This window comes from Temnothorax americanus, unplaced genomic scaffold (genome assembly GCF_048541705.1).
Source record: "Temnothorax americanus isolate GAGA-0224 unplaced genomic scaffold, ASM4854170v1 Scaffold111, whole genome shotgun sequence".
NCBI classification, from domain to species: domain Eukaryota; kingdom Metazoa; phylum Arthropoda; class Insecta; order Hymenoptera; family Formicidae; genus Temnothorax; species Temnothorax americanus.
Window position 1 is genome coordinate 207,669 of NW_027509244.1, and position 15,527 is coordinate 223,195.

At 42.5% G+C, this 15,527-nt stretch overlaps 1 long non-coding RNA gene across 1 annotated transcript; it reads left to right on the forward strand.

The window, feature by feature from the left end:
- Positions 1 to 10,721: 10,721 nt before the first annotated feature.
- Positions 10,722 to 12,226, forward strand: LOC143908683 (uncharacterized). Its single transcript, XR_013260212.1, has 2 exons — positions 10,722 to 11,115; positions 12,077 to 12,226. It is a non-coding gene; the product is annotated as an uncharacterized LOC143908683 (long non-coding RNA).
- Positions 12,227 to 15,527: the final 3,301 nt, after the last annotated feature.

Below are 15,527 nucleotides of genomic sequence, written 5' to 3' on the forward strand. Positions count from 1 at the left end.
ATTTATATTTGTAATAAATAAAGTTTTCGTCAAATATTAAAAAAATTACAAGCAAATTAAAAAGCGTTTTTTACTGTTGATTATTGCATAAACACTTTTTTTTTTAATTTTTCATACTTAAATTACCGACAGTGAATGGGGCGACTCGCGCGTTTCAGTGGCTCCCGAAGGGCATTCCTAGGTGACACACCTTAGTGGTAGCGAACGTCAAACTGCTGATTTTTAGTATTATGTAAGTATTAAAACGTCATAATGGTTATATGAACATGTTCAGCACGAATCACATTATCGATTAGATAAGTAATAGTTTATCTGTATGTTAGTTTTTCCCTTAAATTCCCGATGCCAAGAAGTGCGTCACGTAATGAAGGTTATGTTTCACTTTTTGGCACAGAGTTTGTAATATGTTGCATCATCAATTTTGCTTTATTATTCTAGAAATTGAGGTAGATTTATTGATACTTGTAACTCGAAAATTTATAATAAAAAACATTTTTTATGAAAAAAATAATTCTAATGAATTTTTATGTTTGTTTGAAATTTATTAATTATTCAACACATTTTGACACTTTTTACGCTACAGATAAAGTTTGTTTTCTGTGTTTTATTTTCACCTATCTTATTTTTTGTATTTTAATGTAATATATAAAAAATCTGTTGTAACAGAGTAAGCACAGATAGAGAAAAAAGTGATGGAGACTTTGGACTCTTCGAAGGTAGCTAATTTTATCTCATATATCTTATATTATATGTAGTTTTTGCATAGAGGTTGGCAAAATATAATACCTTCCAGAGAGCTAATTAGTAATTAAACATTGATTATTACAGCTAAAATTATACGCAGGACAATTTAAGTAACTGTGACGTCTCAAAGTGCCGAAAATTGGGCCCGTTGGTGCCATAAAGTGCGGCAGAGCACTTCGATAGTGCCAAAAACGCCGGCAGTAACGAGCATTATAAAAATAATTATTTATTTATTAGAACTGAATGATTTAACTAAAAATATAGGTGAATCTTACTCAGAAAGCTTTAATGCACGTGTTAAAATAGTATGTTTGGGGTTTAACAATATATCGCGTTCGTAAATAATAGAAAATCAGGGTCGCTGCTATAAAGGTGCCTATAACTGGGCCGTTTACCTTACTGCTTAGATTTTTTCGAGATTTTTCGAGATATAAAAGTCTACCACTTGTTACTTAAGTTTTTTCGAGGTATAATACTACCACTTTCATTTTTTTTTAGGTAACAACATATACACTACTATACGTGTACTTGACGCCTTTTTTTACCTTTTTTTAAAAAAGGTAATTTTGTGCGGATATCACGCCTTTTTGTAGTATATTACGCATTTTATAAACAGTAGTACAGGATAAAGCTATTTGGAGGTATATACGATAATACTTGGAACAATTACATCTTGATAGAAATATCGGATTCACTTGCGAATTATTAACAATTTAGAATTAGTTACTCATTAATTTCTGCAATCATCCATTCGATATGCAATAAACTGAAAATCAAAGTCACGCATTATTTCATTTATCTAAATTAATGATTGTATTTATGGTTATTTACATTGTTTTCTTTAATGGCCAATTCAACTTTTTGAAACATTCAGGAATTAACTTAATTTGAAATCATTCAATGGTTTTAATGAAACTCTTGGCTTTTAAGTTAAATCTACAATAATATAATCTTTCTTTTAATGTGTTTGAAGTTGAAGGAAATACAGAAAGAGAGAGAGAGAGAGACAGAGAGAGAAATTGTGACGGTGCGGCCATCTTTGGCTTTTGTGTTGCGGTAGGTCAGGCCGCGCGTTCTGCGTAGGCCACGTGTGAATGCGCGCAAGAGGCGCCGACCGCGTTGCGTCCCAGGAGTGTGCGGCGGCTAGGCGTAGGGATGCCGCGCGCGTGCGTGAGCATGTCGGGTGGGGCACGCAGCTGACGCAGCCCGGGGAGCGACCAGTCGTCTTCCGTCGGTCGTACTGTACGGTACTTTGTAATCGGTCTCTATTGAAATACTTAGTTGCGTCATTCTTTCGCTGTTAAGCATTGTACATACTCTAGTCGGAAAGTAACCGCGATCTGTCTATCGTTTTGCAATCGCAAACGAATTGGTGAGGCGTGTACGCAGCTAATAACAGAGGCAACTGTCGTCGCAGAAAGGAAGCCATTAAGATACGGTCCGGTGAGACGTACCGGCACGTGGAAAGATCGAAGAAGGCAGCCATTTTTGGAACGTTCGAGAAAGCCTTTCTACATGAGCATGAGATGAGAAGCTATTTCAGAACCTTGGATAAATGGTTTGGATTGGTCCATACGACCTATATTAATTATTCGAAGATCCGATGTGATAACATCGCCAATTCAGAGGTAACCGTTTTAATATATCTTAGAGAGAACGTTAAATATTCGTCTATCGTTATACAAGTGAGGACGTTAGACGTTCGTCTATCGTTACACGAGAGATCTGCAAGGGATCTTTAATCCTCTCACGGTTACACTTTGCGGTTACAGCTTGCAGAAATCACGAGAGCAAGCAAGAGGAATACTTCCTCGCCTTTTATTTCATCTCGAGTTTAATCGTAATTGATTTTTTTATGACAAATTCGATAGTGAATATTCTTTGTATAGATTCACATTAACGTGCGTACATTCGTTACACTCATTGCTTAACTAGCATATGTTACTTGCGAAATATCTATTAAGCAATTTCATGCGTCGTGATAACATTGTTTAATAACCGTTTGCTTGCGTTTCAATGAAATCTCTTATTCAATTACTTTATATTATACTGCGAATCGTTGATTGTCTGATATTGCGTTTATTTTATGTCAAATTAATGTGTCAATCAAAACCGAAGACCTATTCGTATAAGAAATCAATAAATTCTTATAGTTCATTTTCGTTTACTTAATACTTGGTTTTGCTGGAAGTGAATTGTTTGTTCAACAACAAACAGTCTATCATAAATCGTAAAAGGCCGATTAAGATTATTTATTATTAAAACTAAAAGATTGATACATTATTTCAATGATTGTTTGAATTATGTTTGCATTGAATTTCATGTTTGAAATGATTTGAGTGAATAACGGAATAGTCCTTTCTTTGATATTACATGATTTGTTTGACCTTGACTACGTCAAGATGAATTATAAGATTACATATTATTACAATTCCGTTTATAACGAACCTGGTTACATGACAAAGAGACATCATTGAACTCAAACTATATTCTGCCATATTTTGAAAGAAAGGACTATTCTATACTAACCATTTTCTTTTTTGTGTAATTTGTACAGTTATTTTGTTCATATCGTACTTTTGCTATTACAATTGTATTTTTTTGTGTACGAATACTGGTAAGGTTTTAGGGCAGTTTCCTTTACTCATGCAACAAATGTTGGTATTCTTTGAATATTTTTGCCCAATCTAAGTTTCTTAGTTACATAAATCACGTCACACAATTTCTCTCTCCATACAAATTTTCGTTTTATTTGTTTTTTCCTCATCTAAATCTAGAGGCCAGGCTCGTGCGTGAGCTTGTTCCAAACCCAATGACAAACTTGAAACAAACGAGTGTCATGAGGAAACTTACATAAAGTAAAGTGAATTGACCATTAATCATTATATGCACTCTGCTTTATATTATGTCTGATTTATGTGCTTTATTAGTTATGTGATTTCTGATATTTATGAATTCTTCTTTATGACTTATTTGAATTCTTACGTATTTAATAATCTATCGAATGACTTGATATTTCACCTTAGAAAATACTGTGAGATAAATATATCAACTAAACTTTCTGAACGAAATCGAATTCTTGTCTCCTTAACACCAATATAAGCCCACGTTCTATTCGGGGCGTGTACAGACTTCGACAGTTGAAACAAGTCACAGAGCATCGCAATCCAGCTTTTCTGCAACAGCAATTCGCTTTGCAGCCTTTTGTGCATTTGCAGAAAATCTTCAAAATATCCTGCGGAGCGGCTTCCTTCATTGAAGGAACTGGAAATAAACCATTTCTTGTATCAATTTAGTAACAAAGCCATGCGATCCAAGCCTAGGTCTTTTTTGGCAGCACCATATTGGTTTTTGTATGCATTGTCACGACTTTTTCACTCCCGGACCGCTCCGGGACGTGGGCCGGATCAAAAAGAGTAAGGAGAGCGGGATGACGGGCCTCTCCGACGATTCCCTCGCACCTCCGACACTTCGCGAAACGAATTTACCGTTGGGCGCCAGACGCGTCAACGCGCGTCCGCGGAATCGCGAAAGAAAACCCCAAAACGAGACGCAAAGCGAGACGTGCGGATGTGCGAGGAATCGGCTAGCTCGACCTAAGGGCTGGGGCGGGGGTGATGAAGGGCGGCGCGATATTCGGCGGGGTGACACGCCATAAATAAGGTCCCGAACTCAAGCAATTAATAAATCAAAATAACATTTATTCGTTAGAAATTCGCGCGTGAAACAATAAAGGCCGATTCGGCTTTGGTTAATCAGACAAATCATATAATCAATTGCGCGACGTCAGAAATGAAACAAAAAGAAATAATGGTAGCGCGGACACGAGAATGAACGAAGTACTGCGTTATCGTATAGTAACGCGCAGAAGGCGCGACGATTAGATCAGAGAGATACAGTATGACGAAACTGACAATTAATATGGAACCTCAACAGTAAACATGAAATAATCACGGAAATAGAAAATAAGATCTCGCAGGAAAGATCGCGAGAGGACGATACCTCACGCTCGGAGCGCGTGAACGCAACGCCGGGAGTCGCACGAGAATTCTGTCGCCAATTATCTTAAGCCTAACGCAAGTAGGGATCGTGGCGTAAGCCACGTCCCAACGTAATGATGACCGAACGCAACACAATAACGCGAGATTAATTTCGGCGCGATCGCGAGGAGACGCGGAATACTATAACAAACGCGAAAATACGGACTTAATCTAACGCGAGAAATGACCAAGGGTAGCGCCAGTCATTCGGGCGAATACAATACACTGTCCTCAGTGATTTCCGAACGCAAAAATGAGACGCCGAGCTACTCGGCGTAGCGCAAAATACTGGAAGGAACGCGAGGAAAAATGTGCGGGATTACCGCGAGCAATAATAACACGCAATCACCGAACAACGCATCCAAACATAACTATCCTAACACGCACGATTCTCTGAGGCAATTAGCCACTCACAGACGGCCGATTAACGCGAATGATGTACCGACGCGGGCTACAATGCAACCTAAGTAATATTGGGTAATCCGATACGCCGTGAACACGGAAGGCGCGAGACACAATCACGAGCGCGGACATTATACGAAATGGACTCGCAGTAACGGATTTCGCCACGAATCTATCGCGATCTCCAGAGGCTCGCCATCGCGTCTTTATCTCCATTCCGCGGCCACGATACCATCCCGAGGCCCTTCGCTCTCGCTGTCGATCGCCATTCGATGCGCGGTCTCAAGGGACCGTACGCGTCGCGATGTTACAACGTTTTTCCGGACGGGAGCGTGCACCGGAGGGCGGCGTCGCGTCGTGGCTTTACATCCCGATATTAAATACTGCGGGCAACCTCACCGATGTGATGTCTCCTCGTAGGGCTCCTCGCCGTCACCTCGTACGGAGGATCGTCGCAGCGTAACCGATTTTCCCGACTCGGGGTGGCTATCGCGTATCTTAAAGAGAACGTTCGCACTCGCCGACGGACGACCAGAGAGTGTCTCGCTAGATCCGCTCGATAACAGAATCGATGCGGCACCCCCTTCCGTAGGGGCGCGCCAACCAATCGAGAGCGAGCTTGCAAGCTCGCGCGATATTCTAACGCAGGATCGTCGTAAGGTGGATCCTTTGGGGACGCGCAACGGTCCCTCGGCGGCGTCGCGATTCCTCCAATTTGTCCCTGGGCAGCAGACTGGACTTTGTTCTGGCCGGTGTGCCTCCGATTTGACCCCGGGGCGGTGGCCAGCCACCCCGCGGGCCGGTATTGCGTGGAGGTAACTTGCTGAGGCCGGGTTTTCCCCAGGCGCTTGGGGCCCCGCTATCGGCGGCCTTGCCCATCGCTGCCTCATTCGCCGCACGCCTGCCGCGTTGCTCTCGCCGCCCGCGATCCAGGTAGCTCCCGCTCTCGCCACCCCTCCTCGGTCCTTGGTCCTCCCGGACCCCTCTCGTTATCGGTACTCCCTCGAAGACTCGCCGTGGTGTGGGTGAGGCGCCGCGCGCATTATGATTACACATGAAAATAAGAGAATAGTCAAAACGCGGAAACGATATCGATTTTTGGCCTCTGGAGATCTCGTCGTCGCCTCTCTGGCTCGTCCCTGGGCGCAAAATTCCGCGCCTTGGGACGGCGGCGGGGCGCTGCCACGAAGCGGCGGGCCGCAACGTCACAGTATATATACTATACATATATATATGTTACAGTTAAAACCCGAAATCCGTTAAAAAACCCGAATTTACTGGTAAATTCTAGTTTTAACTAAGCCCTTTCGGTAATTCGCGTTCTAACTGAAAGAATTTAGTTAAAACTAGAATTGACCGAATGCTTTAGTACATTCGCGTTTTAACTAAAATAATTCAGTTGAAGCTAGAATTAACTGACTGCTTTAGTAAATTCGCGTTTTAACTAAAATAATTTAGTTAAAACTAGAATTAACTGATTGCTCTCTTAGTGAATTCGCGTTCTAACGTGTCGCCGGCGCGCTTGTCAATTGTCTAATACGTGCAGTCGTGCAAGTCAGTACAGTTGTGGACGGTGCTGATCGTCCACAACGCGATGTGTGCATTTAAGAAACGTCCACGACGCGTTGTGGACGGTGCTGATCATCCACAACGCGATGTGTGCATTTGAGAAACGTCCACGACGCATTCTGCATAACTTGCATGTACTTTAAGTTATAAAGCAAGGTCCACGCTGCCTACCGGTGGAGGTGGGTGCGGGAGGGAAGACGAAAGCCCCCCTTGCACCCCCCCCCGCGCGCGCGCGTGTGTGTGTGTGTGTGTGTGTGTGTGTGTGTGTGTGTGTGTGTGTGTGTGTGTGTGTGTGTGTGTGTGTGACGCCCTTTAAAAGTATTTAAGTGTTTAAAGCGCGTCAACTAACCTATGTAGGTTAGTTACGCGTTTTAAACAGTTAAATACTTTTAAAACGCGTCAACCAACCTATGTAAGTTAGTGACACGCTTTAAACAGTTAAATACTTTTAAAGCGCGTCACTAACCTACATAGGTTAGTTGACGTGCTTTAAACACTTAAATACTTTTAAAGCGCGTCATTCACACACACACGCGCGCGCGCGCAGGAGATGCAAGGAGGGGCCTTCGGACCCCCCTCCCGCATCCACCTCCGCCGGTAGGCAGCGTGGACCTCGCTTCATAACTTAAAGTACATGCAAGTTATGCAGAACGCGTCGTGGACGTTTCTCAAATGCACACATCGCGTTGTGGATGTTTTTTTCGCTCACTGAGCGATTTCGGTGTTTGGGCGTAACACATGTATGTATGGCATTGCCGATTAAAAGATTTCGCGTTTTGACTGTAAGAGAAACACGTTAGACCGTGAATTTAATAAAAAGCAGTCGGTTAATTCTAGTTTTAACTAAATTTTTTCAGTTAATACGCGAATATACTAAAGCACTCGGTCAATTCTAGTTTTGACTAAATTATTTCAGCTAGAACGCGAATTGCCAAGCTGGCTTAGTTAAAACTAGAATTTACCAGTAAATTCGGGTTTTGACGATTATCGGGTTTTAACTGTAACATATATACATATAAATTTTTCCAAACCACTGCGCGCCAATTAAATTCTAAACAATTACTGTGTTTTAAGTCCGAAAATTTAATAGGCGCGCAGTAGTTTGGAAAAATTTATATGTATATATATAGTGCTCGGGGGGCGGTAGAGCCGTACCCGGATTTGCGATAAAGCGAAGCTCGAAGGACCAGGGGGGATGTGCAAAGTCTCCCCAAAGCGAAAATTAAGTTAAACAAATGCGACTCACCGTTCGTTGTGCCGTCGACTCCAGGCGGTCTCGTCTCGGTCGCGATCGGGCTCATGCAGCAACGCAGGCAGGGCAGCAAGCAAGGCGAAAGCGAGGCAGGCAGCAGTAATTTAAGGCAGGCAGCAAGCAAGCAGGAGGAAGCAAGTAAAGGCAGCACACAGACAAGCCGAGAAAGTGGGCGACCGCACTATCCGGGAGCGAGCGGATGATCTCGCGACTCCGAATATTAGCACAAGTCTCTCTGCTCCGATACTCTATCTGCGCTCCGTTAATCTCTCCGTGCTCCGAGACGTCGTAACGATCAGACGTCGTAACGATGAGCCGGCGTAACAATGAGTGCTGAGGGCTCGCGGCGCTGGAACAGTGTCGCGAGCGAGTACTTGTTCTTCAGGCGGGTGCCCTCGTGGGGTGAGCGAGGGCAGCACCGATTGGTGAGTCGCGCGATTATCGATTCCGCGTTGATCGCGATCCGCCGACGTTTCGCGCGAGTCACCGAAATACTTAAGACTAGGTACGCAAGAATATTATGTACAACGAGTAATGAGACTAAACAATACATGCATCTAACTACAGTTTGGTGAGCGCCAAACATATAGTATATACGCAAACAGAAACCAATATGGTGCTGCCAAAAAAGACCTAGGCTTGGATCGCATGGCTTTGTTACTAAATTCATTGTTAATCGTTACAATCCTATTTCTCTTATTATTATATATTCACGTCGTCTGAAAAAAACGTCTCAAACTATTATTAACCAGTTATTGCGATGAATATTACCACATGCCTCGGTGGTCGAATTGGTACGACGCCCTACACGGAATGAGGGAGGTTCCAGGTTCGAACCCTGGCTGAGGTCATATTTTTCGCAATAAATTTCTTTACAGTTTTTAGATAATTAAATCGAGTTGATTTAACTCCGAGGAGGAAAGGGGTTTTTAATTCTAAACAATTACTTAATTTTAAGTCCGAAAATTTAATCGGCGCGCAGTGGAAAAATTTATATGTATAATAGGGCATTCTTTGTCAACCGGACACCCCCTTCTGCCCAAAATTTGTGTCGACTGATTGAGGTCAATAAGGGCTCAAATTGTAGGTAATGATATGTAGTTTCGTGTACCGTGTGGCCTTTTTGAGAATTCAAGATGGCTATCAAGGTTTCACGATGATAATCAGAGAAAACAAGAAAAAAAATCAGTAAACGACTTTTCGTATGCCACACGATCAATCAAAGAAGCTCTAAAACTATTGATGGGATGGTTTTTGAGGTTATTGATTACGAACTGAAGTAAAAATTTTAAAATTCAAGATGGCGGATCAAATATAACGACCAAAACCGCAACGGCACATTTCTATGTTCCGTAAGGCTGCTCGAATGGGCATTGGTTACAAATCTGCTACCAAAATTGAAAATTCAAGCAATTTCCGACCAGTTAAAGTAAGACTAAGCGTTGTCCGACCAGTTAAGGCAAGACTGAGGGACGGTCCAACCGGTTGAGGCAAGACCAAGCGTTGTCCGACCAGTTAAGGCAAGACTGAGGGACGGTCCAGCCGGTTGAGGCGAGACCAAGCGTTGTCCGACCAGTTAAAGCAAGATAGGGGAACGGTCCAGCCGGTTGAGGCGAGACCAAGCGTTGTCCAATCAGTTAAAGCCAGACTGAGGGACGGTCCAGCCGGTTGAGGCGAGACCAAGCGTTGTCCGACCAGTTAAAGAAAGACTGAGGGACGGTCTAACCGGTTGAGGCGAGACCAAGCGTTGTCCGACCAGTTAAGGCAAGACTGAGGGACGGTCCAGACGGTTGAGGCGAGACCAAGCGTTGTCCGACCAGTTAAGGCAAGACTAGGGGACTGAATAAAGAATTTTACTTTATATACCCCAAGGGACCTTAAAGGGCGTTTTGAAGGGACGTACCTAACTCTAACCTCCAATTCATCCACTACCTTACTGTTTCCTCCTTTTGGCCCAACGGTTTAACGTCTCTGCCAAAAAACGGAGCCCAGTTTTTTCCGCATCTTGCACGGAGGGGCGCGGTTTTTTCGGAAAAAAACTTTTCCATGATTCATGGCTCTAGTGGACTCGAACCTGGTTCCTCAGATTACAAAACCGTTGGTATATATATATATATATGTATATACACATTTATTAATTAAGAACACAGTCACCGAAGAGTAGTGTCCGTAGGTCCGGTAGGTCCGTTCCGTAGTGTCATATAGTTATATACCGAGCAGGTGACTACCAGCGCCACATAGTGGATTAGTTCAGACGGCGTCAAAATGCGGCTCGTATCCATATATATATCTTCATCCATATATATTGTGACGTTGCGGCTCGCCGCCTCGTCGCGGCGCCCCGCCGCCGTCACAAGACGCGGAATTTCGCGCCCAGGGACGGACCAGGGAGGCAACGGCGAGATCTCCAGGGGTCGTAATTAATTGCGTTTCCACATTCTGATGACGTTCTTTTTTTTTGCAATGTAATACGCGCGGCACCTCACCCACACCACGGCAAACCTTCGAGGGAGTACGTGGCGAGGGAAATCAAGGACGATCGATGACCCGGGAGGGGTGGCAAACGCGGAAGCAGCAGAGATCGCGGGCTGGCGAGAGCAGCGCGGCAGGCGGGCGGCACGTGCGGCAGCGACGGACGAGGCCGCCGATAGCGGGGCCCCAAGCGCATGGGTGAACACCCGACTTCAGCAAATGATCTCTACAAAACATCGACCTACGGGGTGACTGATCACCGCCCCAGGGTCAAACCGGAGGCACACCGGCGAGAACCGAATTCCGTCCGCTGCTAAGGACCGAATTGAGGAGTCGCACGCCGCCGAGGGACCGCTGCACGCCCCCGAAAGATCTCGTATCGACAGCACTGCGCCGGGACACCGCGGGCTTGCAAGCTCGCGCCCGATTGGCTCGCGCGCCCCTCAGGAAGGGGTACCGTATCGATTCCGCAATCGAGCGGGTCTAGCGTTTTCACTCTCTGGTCGTCCGTCGGCGAGATACGTTTCGTAAGATACGCGATAGCCACCCCGAGTCGGGTATTTCGATATTTGTCTGGAGGATCGAGGATCGTGGTGGAAGGCGACGGCGAGGAGCCCAGGAGGAGGCGTATCCCCGGTGAGGTTGCCCGTAAATCGCGATATGTAAAGCCACGACACCGCCCTCCGGTACACGCTCTCGCTCGGGATAACGTATGTTAAGATTGAGTGTAATTTCGCGATCGATAACGAGAGCGAAGGGCCTCGGGATGGTATCGTGGCCGCGGAACCGTGGTACAAGCGTTGTGGCGGATCCCTGGAGATCGCGATAGGCGTTAATGAGTTCGATATCGCGAGTATATTGCGTTGTCCTCGCGACCTTGGTGTACGGCCGCATACGGGCCGGTAGTTCGTCAATTGCGTTACCGTTTCTTCGCGTCGGGAAATTCTGGTGTTCGAGCGTCGGTGTTAGCGTATTGATTGGTGTTCGGATCTCGTTATTACGGGTTGATAATTGTGCTCTCGCGTTGAGAAACTTTGCGTCCGGTATTACTTGCGTTGCGTCCTATATTCGCGTTAAGAAATTACCGGCGCTTACACGTTTCGTGCGTTTAGATGTTACTGGCGTAGTTCATCCTGGCGTTCCGTGGTTATTAGACGCGTACTTCAAGTCAAAGGTGGTGTGGCCTTCTCCACACCTGGCGCCCAATATTATTAGCGATATCGCGACTTGCTTGGTTAAATGAATATCTCGCGTTAAGTTAAGATATTATTGCGACAGAGTTTTCGTACGGTTCCGGACGTGGGTTTCACGCAATCCAAGCGTGACGTACCCTTATCTCGCGACATTTTGCGTTGAACCTCACTCTCGTGAGCGATGTTAAGTGTAGTATTCTTGCGTGTTATAATGGATGGATAAACGTTGTTATTTTCTCGACAACCAGTACTCAATAAATGTTATATTCTTTGTTATCTGACTGAGTATGAAATTAACGTGTCACCCCGCCGAGTATCGCGCCGCCCTTCATTAACCCCGCCCGTGATTAGGTCCAGCTAGCCGATTCCACGCACCTCCACACTTCGTTTTGCGTCTCGTTTAGGTTTTCGCGATTTCGTGGACGCGAAGGTACGCGTCTGGCGCCCAACATTCGGAACATTTCGTGGAGTATCGGAGGTGCGAGGAAATCACTGGAGAGGCCAACCATCCCGCTCTCCTAAGTCCTTTTGATCCGGCTCACGTCCCGGAGCGGTCCGGGAGTGCAAAAAGTCGTGACAATATATATATATATATATATATATATATATATATATATACAGGGTGTTCGATATTAAAGTAACCACCCGAATAGGGGGGTAGATTGGGTCAAACTGAAAAGAAAAGTCTCGTACCATTTTGCAAAATTCGCAATAGTTAACGAGTTATTAAATAAAACGTCTGAGCGAATGCGCGCACAAGGAGCGATAGAGGCGGGCCTCGGCGGCTGGCTGGGCTGGCACGGTGCCCGGCGCGCGGCGAGCGGTGGGGGTCGAGAGACGAGCGGCGAGCGGGGCGCGGCGCGGCGCGGCGAACGTCGAGCGACAGATGTTATACACTGCGACGAAAAAGTATTAGAGCCAGCCCATACTAAACTTACGATAATTCCTTCGCGTAAACGGGATTTTCCTTCGCGTAAACGGGATTTTGTAGTAACTTACAATAATTTACTCCGCGTAAACGAGTGAATTATCGTAAGTTACTACAGAAGTAACGCGCTCGCGTAAACGTAGTAACAGTAGGTAGCACACGTATTGGCTATTGCATAGGCATTGCCGTAACGTCTTACGCCTTAGATAATATTAATTAGTTTAGCTTGAATTATGTGTAATAAAAACATTTAATTTTAGTAAATTTAATTATTTTGCATGTCAAAGTTTACGAGGTTTACCACAAGCCTTACTTTAACTTTTGTTTATGTTATAATAACTTTAATGGTGCGTGTCCACCTGCGAGTAAAACTCTCGAGAGTAGCTCTCGAGATTGATTCTCGCAAATGGACATATTCCTAAAGAGTACCTATAACGGAGAATGAATCGCAGCTCTCGGCGAGCGAACTTTTCAAGACCTACTCGCAAATTGACACGACGTTATTTTACTCTCGGAGATCAGCTCGCCAAGCTCGAACGCTGTTCGTATTTTGAGAGCTACATGATGACACAAAGGAACTTATTGAATAATGCGGAAATCATGAACCATTGTAGAATACTACTGTGACAGAAATAAAAGTTTTTTTAATTTTTATGTTTTGCGAATAAAGTGCGAAAAATTCATAATTTAAAGAATTAGATAAGAATATTTTTAATACATTCTCTGCTTATTACATGGTCAATAATTAGTAACACTTTAGTTTTACATACTTTGCACGTTTTAGTTACAGCGTTGAAATTAAATACATTTTTACATCGCAAATTAAGTACATTAAAAAAAAAAAATTATTAAATATTTACATGTAAAAATCTAACATCAAGGTATTTCGCAAACTGAAAACTAAATAATAATATCGCACTATGTATTACACTTCACAACTTGTAAGTCTGCAGAAACTTTTTATTGTTAGGAGTCTTCAATCTCAAGCTCTCTAATTAAAGCAGATCCAGCACCGAATGTACACCTGCGATCAATCCATTGCTTGACCCAGAAGGTCTTTTTGTTGTTTCAACGGCACTATAGCTCAAGTTCAAGCCATAGCCTCCTGAAGTTCGGCCTGTATAAAATCCGAGGCCTCCCTTCTGCCACAGTATATACAGTAGCGCAACTCTCCTGATTTCTTGTTGTCTAAAATTGAGTGCGCATGCGCGAAATAAGTAAGCGCCCACTAACCCCATCTGAACGTCGTTCTCTGAACTTCTTTCTCAATTGCTCTTCTTTTCTCCGTTCTGCTTCGCTCCCTCTTAGAATTTAAATGGTCAGTTAAATAAATGCCTATCTGTATTGGAACAGAAATTTGGAGGGAATTAGCTCAATTAGTCACTGAATGCTATTGAGAGCTGTTAGAAGTGTTTGACAGACTCTGAATACGTTTATGTGATTAAAGTGAAAAGAGTTTACAAAGTATAAAGACAGTGAAAGAATGAAGTAAAGAAAAGTGAAGAAAGTGATAAAAGTGAAATAAATGATAAAAGTGATAAAAGCGAAGGAAACATAAAAGAGAAATTTTTTCTAAGGGAATAGTTAACCTATATAAATATTATATAAGTTTTCAATTCTCTTGGAAGCACTTTGATCTTAGCTTTGTTTCAGGTGTTGCTGCATATAATAATTAAAAATGAATGCGATAAGAAAGCCAAGCTGTGCAGTACCAGAGTGCGTTAAGAAGTTTATTGATGTGCAACGACATTTTTTTAAATTTCCAAAGGAACAAGACAGGTATAACACATTGCTTTATATAATATTATTATTTTTTATATAAATTATATTGCTTCCTCACATAGAAGCTTTGTTTTCGTAAAAAAAATTTTTTTTTGTTTTTCTGAATGCGTTCAGAATGTTCTAAAACGTCGAAAAATTGCAGTTTTAAAAAATGTCTGTATGCATGTATGTGTGTGTGTGTGTGTGTATGTATGTGTGTACGTGCCAAATTTACCGAAATTTCTTTAACTCCAGAACTAATCAACCAAATCTTAACGAATTATATATGAAATAGGGGTAGAAAAAACTGAAGAATATAATAGAATTAATAAAAATTGCTAATAATCAAGGGGTTTTTTTAAAATAAAATTTTGAATTTGCAGAAATGTTTGTTTATGCTTTAATTTCCGCAAATTTGGAGATATTGATCTATTTCTAATTTTATTATATTTTTCAGTCTTTTCTACCCCTATTTCATATATAATTTGTTAAGATTTGGTTGATTAGTTCTGGAGTTATAGAAATTTTGGTAAATTTGCTCTAACTTCCGCAAATATTGAGATATCGGGCTTCTTGATAGTTTTTAAGTGTGCAAGTAGAACCCTTTGCTCACAAAGCTTCTTCTATGAGGAAGCCAAAAAAAAAAATATATATATATATAAATACTAATAATTATATATTAAATAAAATAAAAGTTTTCTCATATACATTAAATTTATACATTAAATGAAATAAGCTTCCTGTAATAATGAGGAAGCAATGTGCAAGTTTGTAATTTGCACCCATTTTTTTTAATTGTAATGTGTGCATTACTTTGTCATTGGTAAAATGGTACAACATTTACAGATGGCTGCAATGGGTACGAGCATGTAGAAGGCTGGATCTAGAACCTAAAGGTCCAGAATATGCCCACCAGAATTGTCGTTTGTGCCATTTGCATTTTGAAAACAAATGGTACAAAATTAATAAAGTTAGGGCTCGTCTTCACCCAGATGCTGTACCCACTATATTTTTTGGACCAGGTTTTCAACAACAGTGAGTTTTTACTAACAAATAATTATTAATTTTACATATTTTAATTTAATTAAATTAGTTATAAAATTTTTTGAATAATACTGGTATAAGGTATATAAAAAATAATAGCAACAATATCTAACAATATTTAC